Source organism: Vespula pensylvanica, chromosome 20 (genome assembly GCF_014466175.1).
Source record: "Vespula pensylvanica isolate Volc-1 chromosome 20, ASM1446617v1, whole genome shotgun sequence".
Classification (NCBI taxonomy): domain Eukaryota; kingdom Metazoa; phylum Arthropoda; class Insecta; order Hymenoptera; family Vespidae; genus Vespula; species Vespula pensylvanica.
The window spans coordinates 1,106,572-1,120,561 of record NC_057704.1 but is presented as its reverse complement, the minus strand read 5'-3'; the positions used below and the strand labels follow the sequence as shown (position 1 = coordinate 1,120,561).

The following is a 13,990-nucleotide window of genomic DNA, read 5'->3' as shown; positions in this document are numbered from 1 at the left end:
GAGCATGCGATACCAGAGAGAAAGAGAGAGAGAGAGAGAGAGAGAGACAGATGAGTCAAAATCATTTTCGAAAGGGACACGTTCCGCCGGAATTAATCTTAAAACGTTCGAGCGAATATGCTTTCGACTGTTCGTTCTTAAAAAAAAAAAAAAGAGAGAGAGAGAAAAAAGAAAGAAACGCTTTTTCTTCTTCTCCTTTTCTTCTTCTTCTTCTTCGTCGATTTGCAATAAAAAAAGCGATTTCGTGCTTCAACTCATTCGGTTTTTTCTTCATTTCGTTCGAAGGAGAAAAACGGGCATTAAAGATGGCACGTGTGAGTCCGATCAAACGGCGCCCTTGACACGCGCGAGCTTAGGCACTACTGGTAAGAACGATTAAAGTCGGATGATCGGATCGGTTTTGATCAACGGTTAATACGTATAAATGTCTTCTACGAGCAAACTTAGCTCGTACAACTTAGCTCGATATTACGCGCGCGTAACCGTTCTAATTTCTACAAATTTACGCTCCTTTCCTAGGGGTCACTCGTTCCCCCTAGCAAAAACCGTACTCGAATTAATATTTATTAATCCTAGTTGTGCTGCTCGTAACAACCACAATAACGCATTTAATAAGATATTAATATCAATTATATTTCAACTGACGATTATCTTATGTTATTCTGACGAATATTATCTCTACGATTACGACGATTCGAATCCTATCGATAACGTTTAGAAAACTTGATATAAATCTTGAAAGATCGAAGGATGAACGACGATTGGCGATATGCCACGTGGTAAGACGCATGGTGAAACTCGAAAGTGAACGATAACACGTGATCGATCCACGCGGGGCCACGTGCTTCTCCTCGTCCTTAAAACGCTTTCACAAGATGGCGAGCAAAATGTCTCAGAGGAGCCAACGGACTTGCGATCCTCTCTGATCGTCGGCCTCTTTCCTTTTCTCATTCCTCGGCTTCTCGCAAACGGCTTCTCTCGTTTGACTTGTGCAATCGACCGAAACAATATTTAGGTCGTACCTCCTCGATCTCGCTTCTCGCATTTGTTCGTCGTCTACGTTACACCGAGAGAGAAGAACTCCTACCGGATGATTACGTCAACGTCTGTCTCCTCGTCTTTTTCCTTCCCTTCCGAATCGACTATTTTTCGTTCTAAAAAAAAAAAAAAAAGACAAAAATAGAAAAAGACAGCAACCAGAGGTCAACGCACGCTAAGATCCGAACATTCTACTTTTCTATCATTTATTTAGAAATTTTTTCAATCGTTCTACTAATCGTCTCTTTCTTCTCGAGATTTTCTATCCAAAAGTATCATTTTTACTCTACTCGATTAGACCATGTGGAGATTTATTCGTAAATGTCGTCATTATTTGGCACACACATACATATATATATATATATATATATATATATATATATTATGCATAATACATACATGAACGATCTTTATATCATACTTACTTCACGAAAATCCATATCGAACTCACGATCAATACACGCTTCTTTATCCTACGAACCGATCGAATTTCTCGAAAATTATTATTGCGGCGGTCGCGCTGATCGGCCCGAAGGTCGCCACGAGCCGTAAATATGCGCAAGGCCACGATATATGAATTACAATTCTTATCAATTCTTCGTGCGACAAGGTCGCGCCTTTATCTTCGTTCGTAACGAGCGCGCTGCGAACCTTTCGAGAAACACGTACTCTCGCGAGCTGCTTACATACATACGTACATACATACATACATATATTTAAACTGGAAAGAGAGAGAGAGAGAGAGAAAACATATAGCGACTAGATATCGAGTAGGCTCGGTATCATCACCGGATCCGTTCGCTTCTCGTCCTTCCTCTCTCTCTCTCTCTCTCTCTCTTTCTCTCTCTCGCGAAAATCCTCTTATTTACGATATTGGCTCGTTTCACTAATGAATTTTGGTATATTTCAAGAGACACGACTAAGTACATATTTACGTATGTACAAACATAAATGACTTTGTTTACAGATAATTCAATGTCAAAATAAAAGCATCGTATTCGCGAAGAAGAACCATTTTTTGATATTTATTAAACACGAATAAAAAATAAAAAAAGAAGAAAAGAAGAACATGAACGCTGATAACAAGGATAAAAAATAAACAGAAAGAGAGAGAGAGGGGGGGGGGGAAGATAGAGAGAAAAAACAAAGGAAACGACCTTCGAGCTTAATAAACCACGTTGTAATGAAAAATAATGTAAAGCTTGTGAAATGTAAATTATGACCGCGACAACGACGACAACGACCATGAGGAGGACGGACAATGACGACAATGACGACAATGACAATTCGTTCCAATCGAAGAAAAATATTCCATCGAAAGGGAATAAAAGTAGAAACAACGTTTCTGTTAACGTGGATAATTGATAAACTGTAAATATAATAGTAAAAAAAATATATACATATATATATATAGATTACATGGGTCAACGAATAGCGATAGCACGTGGCTCCTTCTAACGTTTATTCGATGAATGTAAGTTCCAACGAGAGGCAACGTAACCATAAGTTAACTAATTTTTATATTGCGCGATGATAGGCTGAAGAAAATGAGGGATCGAGTATGAGATATCGTTTCGTTCGTAAGCAAATTTTTCGTAAATACGTATGTGAGTTACATATGTATGTATATCTCGAAACTTTGATATCGGTATTAACGAAACCGATTGTGAAATAAAGGAAGAGTAAACAGAGCGGTAAATGAGCGGTCACGAGGTCTCGTTCTACTTTTTATGTTTCTTCCTCCAAAAGCAAAATGTCGTTAAACGAAACGCTCCAAACAGAATAGTAATAATTATAATTATAATGGTAATAATAATAAAAGGAAAACTTTTATCCGTGCTTTTATACGATAGATACGTACATACACACACACACACACACACACACACACGTACGTACGTACGTATGTATGCATGTATCAAAGAAAAAGAAAAAGAAAAAGAATTCTTAAAAATCGGTACAAAGGGTCAATGGAAGCATATGGATTACGTTCGTATAAAGCCAACAGCTGTTACATGCTTCGATGAATCCTTGATCCAGTTCCAAGACATCTCGGATCATTCCGGTCTAATCTCTTTGATACACGTAGATAAAATCGAGTTGAGAAAAAAATTTAATATAGATCGTTTCGAAATTCGAAGTTCCTTCTCTTTTCGGAATTTTCGACGAACGGATGGGACGCGTCGAGAAATTCTCGATCATCGAGATATTCCTATATCAGCGAATAGAATTTTTCTTCAATAAAATCGTTCCGCGTGTTAGAGATAGATATCATCCCCGTCCCCCCACCCGCCCTCTCTCCTCTTCTCCTCTTCCTACTATGTATTATCGATGAAATTTCACGAGCCGAATAGAGCGGAAAATTTATAGATGTATCTCTAAATCGTTGATCTATGTATTTCAATAAAAGTTTCATAGAAATAATCGTCCGTGAGTAAACTTTTCTTTCTTTTTACTTTTTTTTTCCCTTTCTTTTCTTTTCTTTTTTTGTTTTTTTTTTTTTTTTTTTTTTTTTTTTTTTTTTTTTTTTTTTTTTTTTCATTGAATCGCGAGTTCTTTTTTCTTTTTTCTCTTCGTTCAAACCGCACAAACGCTTTATCTCGTTTATCCGGGTAGCGAAAATATATATTTTATTTTTTATTATCAGAAGAAAAAAGTATTTCATTCGTCGAGTATCTCTCGAAACAGGAGTTGACGTTACGCGATTCTACTAAATTCCTTCGTTTTAACATCCGAACGAAGTTCCACTTTCTTCTCGGCTTTTACCAGCGCGTGCTCGCTAAGTATCACAGCCTCATCTCGCGATGGAAAGCACGGAGCAAAGGACTTCTTACGAACGTTCGCTGAACATTTTACTTTCGATCGCCCACTCAGCCGCGTCACCACTTTCGATAGAACGAGAGAGAGAGAGAGAGAGAGAGAGAGAAAGAGAGAAAGATATTTACGATCTCCTTATGAATTATTTTTCTTTCAACGACTTGACTCGGTCTGTGTCTGTACGTACGTATCTACTTAAGTCGAAAGGCGAAATTAATGGATTTTATTATCTCGACGAATTGAAATTTAACAGAGGAATCGTGCGACTAACGCGTTACAGATTTTTTCCTAGGATCTCCATCTTCTTTTTCTCCTTTTTTTTTCTACTATTAGAAACACTTGCAAAAAAAAAAGATAAAGAAAAAAAAAAATATATATATATATATATACATACGCACATATTTTTTGTTATACGACCAATAATAGATACCTATACATTTATGTATCAACGTGTTTTATGACAAAAACATTTTTTTCTGTTCTATTTTTTCTTTCTTTTTTTTTTCAAATAAACATCAGAAACATTCCCCGGCTTTCTATTTCTATTTTGCAATTGGACCGTTGGCGAATCGAAGCATGGATGCTCGTTGTTCCGAAAAAAAAAAAAAGAAAAAATAAAAGAAAAAGCAAAAAAAAAAGAAAAAAGGAAAAGAATTCTTTCGCAAATGCGTAGACAATATACGCGTACGTATCGATCGGCGCGTGAAAAAAAGATTTCCATGAAAAACGAATATATGGGTGTACGCGTATACATAACTCTGGTGTGCAATAACTGTGTTAGTAAATAACGAAAAGCGAAATAGGAGATATACAACGAAACAAATTCAAAGTGTCGTTAACGAGACTTTCACAGTGCCGTTCTGCACCGCGAGCAACCCAATTTGCCAAGCGCCGCTGACACGCATCGCTACGCGTGCTACACACTTTTTGATCGGAAACTGATATCGAGAGAGCGTGCACGCGAGCGCGCAACTATATTCCAAACTGGTATGGAGGTTACAGAGAGAAAGACAACCGGTGAAACTGAAAGTTTCCCCCCATTCGTTCTACTTTCCATTATGGCAATCGGTTACAATCGGGGTCGATCTTTTAACGAGAAAGACATTTCCCTCTCCTTTTATTTCTTTCTCTTGTCTTTTCTTTATTCTTCTTTTCTTTCTTTCTTTCGTTTGGTTTCCTTGCTTTTGTTTTCCATTTCGTTTTGTTTCGTTTTTTATCCTCTTTTCTATCGATTTCCCTTTGATTTAATATACCCGCAGAGAGAAACAATAATAACGTTAGAGTTACTACATACCTATCCACGTATATCGTATTTTCAATAAATCTTAAGAAAAGGAGAGGGAAAGGGCTGGACATAACAGGACATACAAGACGATACTGATCGTTATAAATGAAAAACCATAAAGGAACGCGATATAGAAGACACGCGGAATGGAAAATCGAAGAAATCGTGTGGATATATCCTCGGGGCAATCGGCGTTATTGCTATATCACTTTACAAGTAGTAACGTACTTAAATTATACCGACGTCGACGGAACGTCAAAGAAAAACGAGTATTGCTATTTCGCGAGGAATATTTTTACGAGATTAAAATTCAAGAATTAGGAGAAATGAAAGAAAGAAAAAAAGAAAGAAAAGGAGAACGAAAAAGAAGATAAATCGATATCTAAGAAGTAATCACGCTCGAGCGTTTCAACAGCGATTAGTTCGAACGATGTGTCACGTTGAACAAAACCAATCTCGAATTCCGAAAGGAACGTTCACGGCTTATCGCTCGAACTAAATCGAGTCAAACGACATAGCACATAGCAAAGTGAGTAGGACATGCATAGCTCTCTGTACACGTATATATTCCGTACGTGTATGTACACGTACGTACGTCTGTGTTAAGTCGTTAACGCGTTGGTTTACTAACGCTTTCCAACGTGGTCGCACACTTACTCTTTCTATAAGTATCACGCTCGAGGAATCGTTGAAAGCGACGAACGATGAAAATGCAACCGACCGTTCGAACGTTGCACTGGGAAACGCGGAAGGTATTGGCGAACGGAACGACGAGAAAAACGAAAGAAAAAAAATACACGTCGACAATTGACTTTTCGAATAATTAATCGTTAGACTGATCTATAACAAGCGAGAATATTCGATCCTGCGTTGTCCCTATTAAATCACATCGATCGAAAACAAATACTTATCCATTTGAATACGTAACTGAGTTTAGTATCTACGTGTAATCGAGAAGAAAAATTCCAACGTACTCCGAACGAGACTTGCTTTTTTTCTCCCCTCTTATTTTCTCCTTTTTTTGTTTTCTTTTTCTTTTTCATTTCCATTAATTTTTAATTAGGAACGTATGATAGATAAATTTTGTAATTTAAAGCCTTCGAATCGGCGTAGATACTATGGTATCTGTTCGACTCGTATGTATACTTGTGCGTGCGCGAAAACACTTTTATATTTATTATTTATTAATCGCAGAAATTGTTTACCGAACTAAAACAAACGAGAGTGAACGTGAATCGGTCGGTCCGATTATGACGACGCGTTGCATTATCGTAAACCGAGTCGAACGAGAAAGACGCATCGAGCATGCACTTTCTCTAGCAAAAGTAAAAGTTTCTCTTGCCGCGAGTCGTCCTCCACGAGCGACCGATCGAGTAAACGACTAAACCGAGTGAACGTTTTACTTCCTCCAGAAAGTCGGAGCTTTCTATTATGTATGAGCGATGAATCGTTTCGATCTTTTCGAATTGGCGAAATCGAACGAGACCGATCGGAATGATGTCGATGATAATCGATCGAATTCAATCGTAAAAGAATATTACGACGACGTCGTGCAAATTTATATATATGTATATATTTCTTTTTATCAATATAATTATATAATTTATCGCAAGTTAATAATTATAGTTTATTAAATATAATCTAATATCTTGTATTGTTTTATAAATAATTATCATATTTTTTCTATATACATATATTATAATTTGTATATTATATATAACAGTAGAGTAATTATAATTGTAAGTATATAACTTATAGTTAAAAAATATGAAAAGCGTCGGATATGATAAAAATGTACGTGTGTATATATGTATATATAAATTATATGTAAAGGAGAAGAGAGAATGAATGAACGAGTACACGTTCATACATACACACACACATATATATATATATACATTTTATAAAAAGGTTTTTAACCTTAAGTACATTTCTACGATCAAAGTACAAAGTTCTCAACGTTTCCGTAGTGTAGTGGTTATCACGTGTGCTTCACACGCACAAGGTCCCCGGTTCGATCCCGGGCGGAAACACAGTCGGGTAGATTTTTTTTTATCCAATTTTTATCACGTTAAACAAACAAATATATTTCCAAATATATTCCTAAAAAAAGGAGAGAAGGAAAGGGTGCGATATCGATTTAAAAAAAAAAGAACAAAGAAACTTACGAAAGAATTCAAACATATTCGAACAGATTCTTTCGAAAGAAAGCAAAATTCTAAACGAGCGAAAATTTCGATATAATTACAAACCCACGTCGTAGATCGATCTTGCCACGATCGTTTGATCGTATCGATCGGCGTCTTCGATTGAAGGATCTAACGATAGTGAGTGAAAGGAGCGAAGGAATTTATTCCGAACGTTCGACTCGAACGAAAGAATTTTTCAAGATGGTTTTTTTGAAAACGATGAGATTCCAGCGGAGGTTAAAATTCCGGAGTCGATTATGATCGTTGTCGTCGTCGTCTTCAAAAAAAGAAAAAGAAAAAGAAAAATAAATAAATAAGTAAGTAAGTAAATAAAAAGATTGGTGCCAATGATGACGGTGACGGTGGTTGGCGATGGTGGTGCATTATCGGGAGAACGAGAAGAGGAATTCTTTGTGTGCAAGAAGAGAGGATACTCGCCGTTATAGTGTGAGTAGAGGGCCCGATCGAGTCAGGATACGAGTCGTCTCAAGGTCGGTTGAGCACAAGGGCAAGAGAGAGCTTCGGTCTAGTCTGAACTCGGCCGCGCCCTTCGAGGTCGTGCCATCCCGTTCCCACAACGTGGGGCCACCTTTATTTTTCCATCCACCGGTAGGTATAATGTGCCATTCTTAAGGGGGTGGGGCTGGAAGAGCGAAAGAGAGAGAGAGAGAGAAAGAATGAGAGAGAGAGAGAGAGAGAAAGAGAGTAAGAGAGAAACCTTCGAGGTTCAGAGTATCTGAATCCGACCGGCTCCGTTCGACTGGTTGGTCAGACGTCTCACCGACGCAATTTTGTAATATTTAAGGGTTAAAAAGAAATATGGATATACGAACCGATCGATAAATTTCCATTGCGTTTCAACGACATTCTGTAAAACTGTATAATATCGGTATCGAAGAATAAGAAAGTATAACGTATAAATAAGCGATCGAATTAGATAAGAAAATTTTAATAATCGGACGTGATAATGATTAGTCAATGAATCGTGTAGGAGTAAAGCGATATACAGATACGTAACTATATAGTCTCCAAAGCAATCTCGTTTCTTTAATCAATAGGACCTTGATCCGTCCGGCTATCCTATCGCGTGCTATACGATTAGTAGGCGATTGGAAGCTCTTGGGGGTACGAGGGCTTATCTGTCGCTTTGAGGACGATTAATTCAATGACAATGCTCGTCGAGTTTCTCATATTAATTAAGGCTAACCACCACGGTTCAGTGACGAGGAGAAGGCTTTTGACGAGGTCAACCTCTGATCTCGTGTACGAGACACTCGTAGACGCACCAACGTGAAGAAGACGCGCTCAGTGATTTAGCGAATTCGTTGATAATCAAAATAATATTTCAACGGAATCTTCGACGAGGGTAGACGCGGCAGGAGATAGAAAGGGGAGGGTGAGAGGAGTCGATCGAGTTCCCTCTCCCCGATTTTGAAAATATGCAAACGATGCATCCACGAGTTTATTCCATCGAGTCTCGTTAATTTTTCCCCATAGACGCGAATCCAACCGACAATGATGATAATTTACGAACGGTCATCAACGGGATTATCGGAGAGATTCGTTAATAACGTGAAAATAATCGAGGACGTCTGGAAGGTCCGAATAAGTGTTTCGTTATTCGATACTAACGCTCGTAACGCTTAACGTTAACAAGCGCGAAGATAGGGAGGAGAGAAAGAGAGAAAGAGAGAAAGAGAGAAAGTTAAAGTTTAAGTTCACGGTCGAGGTGATGCGCGAAGAGCATCGCTAATTAAAAGCTGCCGGTTACTATCGCTCGTGTTCGATCTCTCGAAGGCGCGATGTAAATCGCTTTGAAGTCGGCCCTTCGAGCGCTTGGCGCCAAGGTCACGACCTCCACTTTGTATCGAGAACGATGGGCGCGCGCCACGCACGCGCGCGCGTGCGTGCGTGCGTGCGTGCGTGCATGAGTGCGTGCGTGCGTGCGTGCGTGCGTGCATACATGCATGCACGTTCGAGTACTACACGCTCGAGTGCACGCTCGAGTGCAGCGGCTCTAATCCGTTCGAAGGCTTTGCCGCGAGCCCCAGGGACGTGCCCGTTTGTCTCAAGTGCCAACACCATCGACGATAATATCGTTCGTCCTCGTTTCTCACGACGATCAAATTTTCATGATACCTTTAAAATATCTATGTCTCCTTCTAAAAAAATTATAACATCGTAAATTTAATAACGAAAGGGGAAGAAAATTTATTCGATCGACGATCCTTCTTCGTTCGACGTAACCTTCCTGAAACGCTGCATATTGATAAATATAAGCGTCTTTAAGAAAATTGAGAAAAGGACCCGATTATAGCGTTCTTTGAGATATTAAACTCCATGCATTTACAAACGATTACAACGTGACATTTCATAAAAGGAGATAATATCCGATAGATCGATCGAGAAAAATTCTTAAAGCGAGTTCGATCGTCCCCGACATATTTATTTAAAATAACAATAACAACAATCGACGTTGATAACAATGCTATCTCGTAGAATTATCACTTTCATTGAGAAATAAACACCATTGAATTTTCTATACTCTCGATAGCGACTCTCGATACGAATGAAATCAAAATATTCCTTTGTAAGTTGAGTTAATCGAGCCACCCTGTATAACGTGTGTCAACTCGCGAAAGGATTTCGAGGGCGCGGTGCACACACGGCGATTCTCGGCTCTCGTAGAACCTTGAGTAAACTGGAAGGAACGAGGATGAGCGAAGGAGGAAAAAAGGATCTCCGTGGAGAACTCGAAGGGGAACTTACGAGGAGGGGTGAGGGGTGAGGGGTGAGGGGTGAGGGGTGGGAGGGTGAAGGAGCGAAGGGTGGGGAGAGGGAGACAAAGAAGAACGGAGAAAAGGGGAGAGTCTCGTTTAAAGCCGACGGGAGAAGCGCAACGACCAACGGAACGGCAGCAACGAGAACGTCGCTAGTCGCATGTGAAAGCGGTCGCGAGCGCGCGCGTGTGCTCTCTCTTCGTTCGCTCAGAGTCGACGCGGGGTGAACGTACGACGGTAGACGCAAAAATCCCTCCAAGGTCGATGCATCCCCGTCGATCCTCCTTCTCGCTCTCTCCCTTCGTTCGCCATCCTTGTCGGACTACCCCCACCACTTTCTTCCGGCGGGGCCACCACCCTGGGCCGTCGTCGATGCAGGGGCAGACTCACCCACGCGACTCATCCGGCCCCGATTTTCAGGACCGTATCCTTTTACCCGATACCCTATACCTATACAACAATTTTATGTAGCAATTCGTTCGGCGATCGTTAAATCGTTATACGCGAGGTCTATCATATCCTTGATAATATCGACATTTTACGATTCAATTTCGCGATTTAATAAATTCGGTAATACAGATTCGTATAATAGTATTTTGACGAACCGGTGTATCGTAATTAAATCAAAGGAGACACACTGCTCGCACCGGTAAGAGCTCCTGGATTTAGCTAACTTCCAGTAAGCTAACTTCGTAATCACCACGAGGACACGGTGATAATACGGGGGTCGTATACGATTTTCGTAGTTATCTATTTGTACCTTGTCGCGTGGGCAAACTAATTGACGACGAATTTCTGCCACTTCGTAGTTAGGTAGCCGTGTCCTGAAATTGGAACGCAAACTAATCGGAGGGAAGTTCGTGCGCAATTAATGCGATTAATCTCGAACTGGTCTATCGTTACAAGCGGTAGCTTCCGATCCCATGCAACACGTGTCCCTGTCAACACCTACACGATTCCACCCGATTATTCGGAGTTAAGTAACCATCGAGATTATCGAGTTTATATCGGATTTACATCGATAAGCTGATTTCATGGCTGAATGATACGCAAGTCCATTGAATTATACGTATCGTTCGTTAATCGACACAGGACCCTTTCCAGCGATTTACAACAAACGTTACAAGCACTTACTTACTGACGTTTATACGATCTTAAACGATGATAACAAATCGAATAGAGATTTTCTAAATGTACATGAATACGGTAGGATCGTTCGTTTTAAAATAATCGGTATAGAAACGATATAGTCTTCGGTCTTGCAAGTAATTTTTGCAAAACAAGTATCTTAAGTAAGAATAATAATTGAAGGTTTTATCGCGAGGAGAAAAAAAGAAGTATCTCTTTCGCGAAACTTTTCATTTCGTTTGGTATTCACCCTTTAACAGGAAATTATCACGGATATTTAACGATCGTCCTGATCGCTCTTTCCAACTTTAATTAATAAGCTCGTCATCGAGGAGAGATGCGAAATGCGATATATTTTCCTTAAGGCAGGAACGCGAGAAGAACCAAGAAGGAGTCGACAACAACAATAAACGAGGAATCCTGCGTGCGCGAAACGATGACGTTAACCTTAACGATTAATGAAATACTCGCGATAAAACGAACAATCGTTCCGGAATAATCGTCTTCCGGTGGAATCAACGTCAATTCTATTATCGCTAAAGAGGAAACGCTATATTTATATTATAATTATTTTAGTAAAACGAAACGCGTTAAAAAAGAAAGGAAGAAAACGAAAGAAAAGAAAAGAAAGAAAAAAGAAGAAGGAAAGAAAGAGAAACTATTCTTCTTGTAATTTTTTTTTAATCATTAAATAAGTAGAAATAATTGTAGAAAGATTTGAATTGCACGTATTCCAACGATATCGTAACGACGAATCAAAACCGCATCTTTATTAACGTTCTATAATTAATTATCGCAATGTTTATCCGTTTATCAAAGTCGACCGATAAAGAGTAAGTCTCAGTGAAAAGGAAGAAAAAGGGAAAAAAGGAGAAGAAGAAGAGAAGAAAAATGGATAGTGGACTGTTGTTAGAGTATCGCGAGCAAGGATAGAATCTTTCTTCGGGATGGCAAATAACGAAAACGCGAGGGCGTGAGAGGAGACGAACGAAGAAGGTAAGGGAGGAAAAGAGTACGACGAAAGAGGAATAAGAAGAAGAGTAAAGGCTGCGCCATCGAAAGAGGGTCCCACATGGATTGGCACGAAGCAATAAGTGTATCGGGTGAACGGCCGGCCGTGCATCCAGACTGCAGACGCCCAATAAAAATATCTTACGTCTCTCTCCTCCTCCTCCTCTTCCTCTTTCTTCTTTTTCTTCTTCTTCTACTCTTCAAACCATTCTCCACTCATCCTCCCTCTCTCTCTTTCTTTCTCTTTCTTTCTTTCGTTTTTCTTTCTTTCTTTCTTCCTCTCTGTATTCTTATTCATCGCCAAATTATTTTTATTGTCGAATAACCGAGCATTGCTATCCTCGTTAACAAACTTGACTCTTCTCGAGAAGTTTAAACATTTAGCTCGTTTTTCTCTCGTCATAGGAATTATTTACAAACAAACAAAAATAAAAACAGAGAGAGAGAGAGAGGGAGAAGATTTCTTTTAGAAGCGAACACACCCGCGTGACACTTAAAAGAGATTCGAAATTTTATTAAGTTTACGCTTAAGAGAGTCGAATAAAATTAGTAGAACGAGAAATAACGACGAAGAACGATATGAAAAGTTGAAGATAAAGATCGAAGGAAATTCATTGTCTCGAGGAAGGTAAGTACGTAGAACCTTTGTTCTTATCTTCGATGTTTAGACCTTCACGTCCTACCACACCCTTCGTGGGCTACCAACAAACAATAAGAATGGCGTGGCACGCACCAAGATTCTCTACTTCTCGTTTACGATACTGATTCTTAGATCGGATAGACAAGGTTGCTTGCTTGCTTGCTTGCTTGCTTGCTTGCTGGCTTCTGTCGAGTCGCGACTACGATATCTCCATTGTTGATGCAACCATAGGGCAACGTACTCGAGACTAATTCATTCGTACATTTATCTCTTATTAATATACGTATATTCTATTCAAAATCAAGAATTATATCAATGATATTATTAATGTCAAAAGCAAAAATTATTCAATAATATATTATACATACATTCGCGATTAATGAAATATATTATTCATTTATGATAAATAATTTATTTCTAAAAACTTTTATTTCCTATCCATTCTCTCTCTCTATATATATATATGTGTGTGTGTGTGTGTGTGTGTGTGTACCTATAATTTTTTTTTCTTTTTTAATCGAAACAACGAAACGTTATTTAATCTAGGATTTACTCGTTCGCCAGTAAGATAATTATATGTCACCGCGTTCGACTTCTCTCTCCGTCTTTCTCTCTTTCTCTCTTTCATCGAAAATCTCTATTATTATCCTTCCAACACGCTGTCGACGACGTCGAAAGAAAGAGACGCGCCATGGCAATCGTTGTGTAAACTAAAATTCTTTCTCTATCCTACCCTCCTTTCATCGTAAGTGCACGGTTTACATTCAAGTACTCGAGTGGCACTTCGCCGCTGTTCGACGCTGCATACCGATGCATTCGTTTCTCGTTGCACTCCACTCTCCATTCCTATTTCTGGAAAAGTCAACACACGGGGAACCGTCAACGTTGTGACGTCGTTCCTGTCTCATTTCTCAACAGGGCCACCCTTACGATAGCAATATTTGAATCTTTGAACATTCTGAGAGCAGACGATGAACGGTTTAGAACTCTAATAATGTAACCGAGATGAAATTTCTGCTTACTTACGATCGATTCGTACGTTTCATCGATCTTTGTCACGACTCGTAAATGAAAAAAAAATAAAAAAGAATATATATATATT

The 13,990-nt window shown here is 39.2% G+C and overlaps 1 long non-coding RNA gene and 1 other non-coding gene across 3 annotated transcripts in view; one reads left to right on the top strand and one right to left on the bottom strand.

The window, feature by feature from the left end:
- The window catches only part of LOC122636036, a 91,483-nt gene that overhangs the window by 37,061 nt on the left and 40,432 nt on the right, over positions 1-13,990 (bottom strand). The gene's annotated exons all lie outside the window — the stretch shown is intronic.
- Positions 7,101-7,173, top strand: Trnav-cac. The gene has a single exon. It is a non-coding gene; the product is annotated as a tRNA-Val (tRNA).